The sequence below is a fragment of the Phyllostomus hastatus genome, unplaced genomic scaffold (assembly GCF_019186645.2).
Source record: "Phyllostomus hastatus isolate PE091 unplaced genomic scaffold, TTU_PhHast_1.1 phas_scaffold_46, whole genome shotgun sequence".
In the NCBI taxonomy this organism is placed as follows: Eukaryota; Metazoa; Chordata; class Mammalia; order Chiroptera; family Phyllostomidae; genus Phyllostomus; species Phyllostomus hastatus.
The window spans coordinates 3,803,237-3,811,312 of NW_025334032.1; the positions used below are offsets into that span (position 1 = coordinate 3,803,237).

Below are 8,076 nucleotides of genomic sequence, written 5' to 3' on the forward strand. Positions count from 1 at the left end.
ACTAGGATGAAATGAAGAGAAACATAAGGAATTGAGAGAGATAAAAATAATAAGAATTAAAAAATAAAAACTCACTTAAAAAAGAAGATAAAATCAAACAAACAACAACAACAGCCAAAAAACAAAACAAAACAAAAACCAAACCTTTTGTTGGTTTCTAACTGGTCAAACCAGTTTTTCTGGTCTTGCTGGCTTCAGCAGGGTAAGGGGCGACTGGAATGCTTTTTACTCTTCCCAGTCAGAACTCAGTCTGTCCCCAGGGCTAGCAGCGTGCTCTCTCCAGAGTCGATCTGATGCCTTCCCGCAGGACCTTGGGTGTAGATATGGGTGCTCCCAAGCACGCTCTCCGGAGCTCACTGCTGCGGTCTCCCGGGCTCTAGGGCCCTGCAGAGCACCCTCATCTTTTCCGGGTTCATGGTGTAAGCCCCAGGGATTGCAAGGGGTTGGGCCCTTCCCCCAATTTTTCTGCTGTGGGCTCCAGACACCCTCGAAGTGCCACGTCTCTTCCGGGTTCACAGTGTGAGAGCCAGGAATCCTGAAGTGGCACGCGCTCCCATGAGTTCACCACCGCAGGCTGCAGAAACCTGTGAACACCCATGCCCTTTCCTTGTTCAGGGTTGTGGGGTCTGGTTCTTCCACAGAACCACACTCTCACTGGGTTGGGGGCACGGGCACACGGCCAGGCTGCCCTTGGTCACTCAGGCTGAGGCACTCACTCTTCCCAGGGCTATGCGTAGGTGCTCACAGCCCCTGTGTGATTATCTCTCCGTCTCACTCCCCTCTCTGTGCCTTCAAGCAACAAGGCCTCCGCTGGTGCTGCTCAATCCTTGTTGTCCCAGGAAGGAGCAGTGACTCTTCTCTCCTGGGTGCCCCGAGGCAGACCCCGGAGCACTGAGCCTGGGGGCTGCAACCTCCCTGATCCCAGCACTAATCCCTGGGTCCTTATTATCCTGAAGCAGTCTCCTTACTGTCTGGTTTTTCAAAGTCCACTATAATTTTTGATGTCTTGTTTTCATAAGTGTTTTCAATATTTTAAATATTTTCAATATTTAAAAATTGAAAATATTCAAAAATTCAAAATTTTTTTCAATATTTTAAATGTTTTCAATGTTTCAGGCCCCTTGCTCTGTTCCTCCACAGATCCACGAGTTTCTCTCCCCTGCATACAGGAAGGGGATCACGCTCCCTCCAACAAAGCCACCATCTTCCATAATGTGTGATATGTTTTTTTAACTAAAATTTTTATGTCAGAAACACAGATGAGGACAGAGAGGAACAAGAATGATATTTACATGTATAGTAGAAATATAGTCTGGTTAAAAACACGTGGAAACATAGAATGAAGGAGTAAGGATCTCACTGGTTTCTTGCATAGTGATTGCTCTGTGGAACCTTGATTGAATTACAGTCTATTTTCTGTTTCTTTAAAGATAATATTTATTGATTGATTTCAGAAAGAGAGAGAGTGGGGAGGGGAGAGAGGTGGGGGAGAGAAACATCAATTTGTTCTACTTATTTTTGGATTCATTGGTTGATTAATGTATGTATACTGACTGAGGTTCAAACTTACAACCTTGGCATATTAGGATGATTCTCTAACCAACTGAGGTATCCAGCTTGGGCAAGACAATAATGATTTTAAATTTATGTGCTTTACAGGTATTGGTGGTGATCTCTGTCTCTGGAACATCTAGTTTAGTACCTGGTAAATGGGAGGCTCTCTGTAGAGAGTTGAAAAATCTGACAATTTTATCATTAGATATTGTAAAAACAATACATTAGTATTTTGTCTTAGCATTGAACATAATTGTTAAGATTTAATCATTAAGTGTAGTGAAGAGAACATATTTCCAATCTCAGGTTTCCTGGTTTGGGATGTAAGCCTTTGGGCAAGACAATAGTCTTCCAAGTTCTCAGTTTCCTTAATCATAACATTTTATAAAAATTAATTTTAAGTGAAGCAATCTTTGGTGTAACCCTTTTAATGAAACATCATTTTGTATGATATAGTTTAGAAAATGCTATCTTTAGTGCTAGCTTCAGCAGCACATATACTAAAATATGGAGAAAATTAGCCCCTGTGCAAGGATGATATGCAAATTTATGAAGAGTTCCGTATTTTTAATATATACAGAACTCACATGACTTCACACCAGGAAAACAAACAATCCAATTAAAAATGGGCAAAGGACCTGAACAGACATGTCTCCAAGGAGAACATATAGAGGGTCCAGAGACATATGAAAGGATGCTCAGCACCACTAGCCATCAGAGAGATTTAAACCACAATGAAGTACCACTTCACACTGGCCATCATAAACAAATCAACAAACAAGTGCTGGAGAGGGTGTGGAGAAAAGGGAACCCTAGCGCATTGCTGGTGGGAATGCAGACTGGTGCAGGCACTGTGGAAAACTCTATGGAATTTCCTCAGAAAACTAAAAATGTAACTGCCTCTTGACCTGGAAATTCCACTCCTGAAATTGTACCCTAAGAATTCTAAAACACCAGTTCAAAAGAACCTATGCAGCACAATGTGCATAGCAGCACAATTTACAATAGCCAAGTGCTGGAAGCAACCTAAGTGCCTATCTGTAAACGAGTGGATCAAAAAACTGTGGTACATTTACACAATAGAATTCTATGTAGCAGAAAGAAAGAAGGAGCTCCTACCATTTGCAACAGCATGGATGGAACTGGAGAGCATTATGCTAAGTGAAATAAGCCAGGTGGTGAAAGACAAATACCATACGATTTCACCTATAAGTGGAACCTAATCAACAAAACAAAGAAGAAAACAAAATATAACCAGAGACATTGAAAGAAATAATAAACTGACTGTAACCAGAGGGGATGGGAGGAGATAATGGGGAAAAAAGGAGGAGGGTCATTAAGGAACATGTATAAAGGACCCATGGAGAAAGACAACAAGGTGGGGGTAGGATTGAGTGTGGGAGGTGGTGGTGGGAGGGTCGGGGAGAGTGATAGGGAAAATGGGGACAACTGTAGTTGAACAATAAAAAAAGAAAAAAAGAAAATGCTGTCTTTAGATATCAGGTATAGTAGAATAAGCACTTAAATCTGATATAAGCAGACAGAAATCAGGTCAGACAGAAAACCTGCATTTTGTTAGTTACACATTTTAAGATGAAGTCACAGTGAAGATGGGCCCTAATCCAACAGGACTGGTGTCCTCCTAGGAAGGGAAGAAGAGACACAGATAGACACAGAGGGAAGAATGCTATGTGACTATGAGGGTAGATACTGGAGTAGAGTGTTTACAAACCAAGCAGCACAAGCTTTGCCAGCAACACCAGAAGCAAAGAAAAAGGCATGGAACAGATCCCCCCCTAAATTCTTCAAAGGGAGTATGGCCCTGCCAACTCCTTGATTTCAAACTTCTAGCCTCCAAAACTGTGACAGTATACATTTCTGACATTTTTAACCATCATAGTCTAAGACACTTTTTTATGGCAGCTCGGAGAAACAAATACACCCTCTGCCTCTTTGCCTCTGCCTCCCTCCAAATATCTGTGTCACTCATCTTTCATACTGCAAACTGAAGGTTTCTGTTTCCTGGTTCATATGGTAGAAAACAGTTGTCAACAACAATTTCCAAGTTTATATCATATAGCAATAGTGATACAGAGAGACTAAACAGTTTTCTTTATCCCTATTCCAAATTCTCAGGGAAGGGATGTTACCAGCATTGTGATTCTTGAGTTTCCCAAGATAGAAATCAATAGGGAATCCCAGAGAAATTTCCAGGCAGGTTTTATTAAGCTTATGCTCAGGTACAAGAGAGACAGCATAGAGGAAATAAAGGAAGGTCCTCTGAACTGGCTCAGGGGCTGGCTCTACTTGGCTACTTTTATAAGCTGGGGACAAAGCAGGCTTTCTGAGAAAAGGTAACTTTTTTTAAAAAAGGCAGTCTTGCAGATTTTCCATTTCAGGATTGGGTGACTTCCTTTTCCAGCTGCATTGCCTGGTAACTATGTTTGCACCTGTCCTGTGAGGGCAAGATGGCAGACTTCATTACCACCACCCTAGAAAGGGCAAATAACAATCAAATCTAGATCAACTGCATGCAGCTAAGTAATTTAAACAGGCACTTAGTAGGGAGGTAAAATCAGCTACTTCTGTGTTTTTGAGTAGAGAGTGGAGGGGTGGTTACATTTTTGCATTCCTTTTGATCACCAGGTCTTAACCTGGCTTACTAGCTACTCAGTATTTTCCATTTCCAAGTCCCTCTGCTACCTCAGGCACACATAGTCCAACTTGGATTGAGTGCTCATCTTGGGTCCCATCAGATGCTGCCTGGGTGGTATGATTTAGGATTACAGCTATGCAGGAGGCAGGGCCTAATGCTCAAATAATCAAACAAATGTCCACTAGATAGGTTTAGCAGAGGAGGAGGAGCAAGAGCAAAGCTGGCCAAAGTCAGTGAAGTGAGAAAACCTGAATGGAAAGAGAAAGTAGGGGAGGAAGAGATAACTGACCAGTTCAGCTACCACTTCCCAGCAAGATATTTTCCCATCTAGTGGGGTTTTGTCAATCCTTCCCTTTTTTAAAAAGAAAGATATTTATTTTGCATAAATGCTTTAGTTGTATGGTTTTATTTAATCCACCCAAAAGTCATGTAAGGTAGCAACTTTCATTTCCACAAATGCAGAAACAAAGGCTATAAAAAATGAAGTTAGATGTTCAAGGTTAAATTGCAAATATGTAACAGAGCAAAGATAGCACATAAGCGTAAGAGAGATTCTGGTTAATGATGGGACAGTTGAACAAAATACATTTTATGGCCTACAAAACTCTAAAAATTATAGGATGTTAATTCATAGCAATAATAACAATATCCTTATGTAACATCTTTTTTTATATCTTGAAGTACTTCTCATATACTTCCACTTGATTTTATGTGTTATCCTAAGATTTTTGATATAAAACTAGTTTTTAAAACTCAAAATCATGTTTACATTCTTCTGACTTAATCTTTCAGTTACCATTGGTTTTAATGGACATGTATTTCTGTTTATATTAAAGTATATTTTATTGATTATGCTATTATAATGGTCCCATTTTTCTCCCTTTTATTCCCCTCTGGCCTGCTACACCGTCCCACCACCATCCACACCCCGACCTTAGATCATGTCCATGAGTCATACATATAAGTACTTTGGCTTTTCCATTTCCTATACTATTCTTCACCTACCCCTGTCTATTTTCTACCTACCAATTATGCTTCTTATTCCCTGTACCTTTACTCCCATTGTCCCCCAACCCACTCCTCACTGTTAATCCTCCATGTAATCTCCATTTCTGTGATTCTGTTCCTGTTCTAGTTGTTTGCTTAGTTTGTTTTTGTTTTTGTTTTTAGGTTCAGTTGTTGATAGTTGTGAGCTTGTTATCATTTTACTGTTCAGTTTTGATCTTCTTTTTCTTAGATAAGTCCCTTTAACATTTCATATAATAAGGGCTTGGTGATGATGAACTCCTTGAACTTGACCTTTTCTGGGAAGCACTTTATCTGCTATTCCATTCTAAATGATGGGTTTGATAGATAGAGTAATCTTGGGTGTAGGTCCTTGTCTTTCATGACTTCAAATACTTCCTTCCAGACCCTTCTTGCCTGCAAGGTTTGTTTTGAGAAATCAGCTGATAGCCTTATGGGAACTCCTTTGCAGGTAACTGTCTCCTTTCATCTTGCTCATTTTAAGATTCTCTCCCTCTCTTTAATCTTGGGTAATGTAATTATGATGTACCTTGGTGTGTGCTTCCTTGGGTCTAACTTCTTTGGGACTCTCTGAGCTTCCTGGAATTCCTGGAAGTCTGTTTACTTTGCCAGATTGGGGAAGTTCTCCTTCATTATTTGTTCAAATAAGTTTTCAGCTTCATCCTCTTGTTCTTCTCCTTCCGGCACCCCTATGATTCAGATGTTTGAATGTTTAAAGATGTACTGGAGGTTCCTAAGCCTCTCCTCATTTTTTTTGAATTTTTTTTCCTTCACTCTGTTCCGAATGAATGTTTATTTCTTCCCTTTGTTCCTAATTGTTGATTTGAGCCCCAGTTTCCTTCCTGTCACTTTTGGTGCCCTGTACATTTTCCTTTATTTTGCTTTTCATAGCCTTCACTTTTTCCTCCTTGTTGGAACCATACTCAACCATTTCTGTGAGCATCCTGATTACCAGTGTTTTGAACTCTGCATCTGATAGGTTGGCTATCTCTCCAATGCTTAGTTCTATTTTTTGGAGACTTGATCTGTTCTTTCATTTGAGAGAGAGATATATATACATACATACATACATACATACATACATACATATTTTTTGCCTCTGCATGCCTGTTATGTTGTAAGCAGCAGAGCCTTAGGTATTTGCCAAAGCAGGGCAACCCACATCACTGCATTGTGGTGATGTATGTAGGGAGTGGTCAGAGAGAGAACAACACTGCTTACTTGGCTCTCGCCCTGCTTTCTGTCACTTCCCCTGCTACCCACAAGGAAAATAGGCCCTCTAGTGCTGATTCCCAGGTGTGTGGGTTTGTGTATGCTCTAGGACCCTGTGGGTCTCTCTAATGAACTCTCTCCAGTGAGGCTGGGAGTTTCTCCCACTGCTGCAACCCACACAGATTTTTACAATCAGAGGTTTTGATGCTTTCTCTCCCCACACTGGAACCCTGGATTGCACTGTCTCACTTTCCAGTTGTTCCTCCTGGTTTATCTGCATGCAAATATGGGACCACCAGCCACTGCCTCACCTACCCTGTTCTCTAGCCACTGCCTTGCCATGCCTCTACTCTGCTGTCTGCCAGTCTCTGCCCCTCCTACCAATCTGGATGAATGTTTCTTCTTTAACTCCTTAGTTGCTGGACTTCCATACAGTTTGATTTTCTGACAATTCTGGTTGTGTTTTGTTTTTAAATTTGTTGTTTTCCTTCTTTTGATTGTGCAAGAAGGCAAAGTATATCTACTTATGCCTCCATCTTGGCCAGAAGTGCTGTATTTTTTTCAAATACTTCTATTTTGCTTTTAAATACCAAAATATCAAACTACAATATATTAGGGAGTACCTATTTTAGAGATGCCCTGAATCTTACTACTTCTACCAAGGCATGGTAATTTAGTCTTACTTACTTCTAGTAAGGATTGTGAGATTGAGATCAGATTCCGGATTTTGTTTTGTTTTTCCACCACATACTTTGTATTTCTATGTTATTCCCACATCATTCTCCTTGGCTATTTTCTCATATTTCTTAAAGATTTATATTGCTTTTTAGGTGTGTGCACCTCATGTGTACTTTTCTGCATAAAGTAGAATCTCCTTTAGGGGGTCCTATTCTGTGTTTCAGTGCTTTGATCCCTCTATGCTCTGCAGATTGGGCTCCAAATACTGCACATTTTGAAGTCTCAGAGATCAATTGATGTTTTTCGTTTTGGCTCAGTTACAGAGACCCAAAAGGAATGGGTTTGGGTCTCATATCTTTTGGCCTTCCTAGTTGCCTATTCAGAATGAGTTTGCTCCCAAGGATAGGGATTTGATGAAGTAGTTGGAAAATGGGAGTGCTTGTATACCAGGCTTTATCTAGTTTTCTCCTAGTCATCTGAGATCAACCCATCTTCCCCTGTAGGAAATTTTTTTTTGGCTGATTCTCCTCCTCCTCCTTCTGGTCCACTAGAGTGATTCACATTTATTGTATTAACATTACTTTGATTCTAGTTTTGCTGAATATACTCTTGCTTTATTTTGCTAAGAGAGCATCTGCCTCTCCTCCCCTCAACAAATCTCCTTCATTACTTTTTAGGCTAATTGACACTAAATTATGTCATTCCCAAACCAACCCTTTGTAATCCCTTGTGCTTTAGGGCAATAGAGAAGCTTCCATTTACCCATCATGGAAACACTATAAAATAGAATTCACATAAAATGTAACCAGATGAACTCTATCATTGCAACATCTGTAAGTCAATGTAGTTTGAGTCCAACTTTTCCCAGGATTTAGGTAATAGAATAGTAAGGCAAATAATAAAAAGGAGTTTAATTCTATCTTATGATAACTTTTCCCCACACAAAAAAA

At 40.2% G+C, this 8,076-nt stretch overlaps 1 pseudogene; it reads left to right on the plus strand.

Annotated features, from left to right (window-relative positions):
* Nucleotides 1-2,030: 2,030 nt before the first annotated feature.
* LOC123807844 lies at nucleotides 2,031-2,123 on the plus strand (annotated as a pseudogene).
* The last annotated feature ends 5,953 nt before the right edge of the window (nucleotides 2,124-8,076 follow it).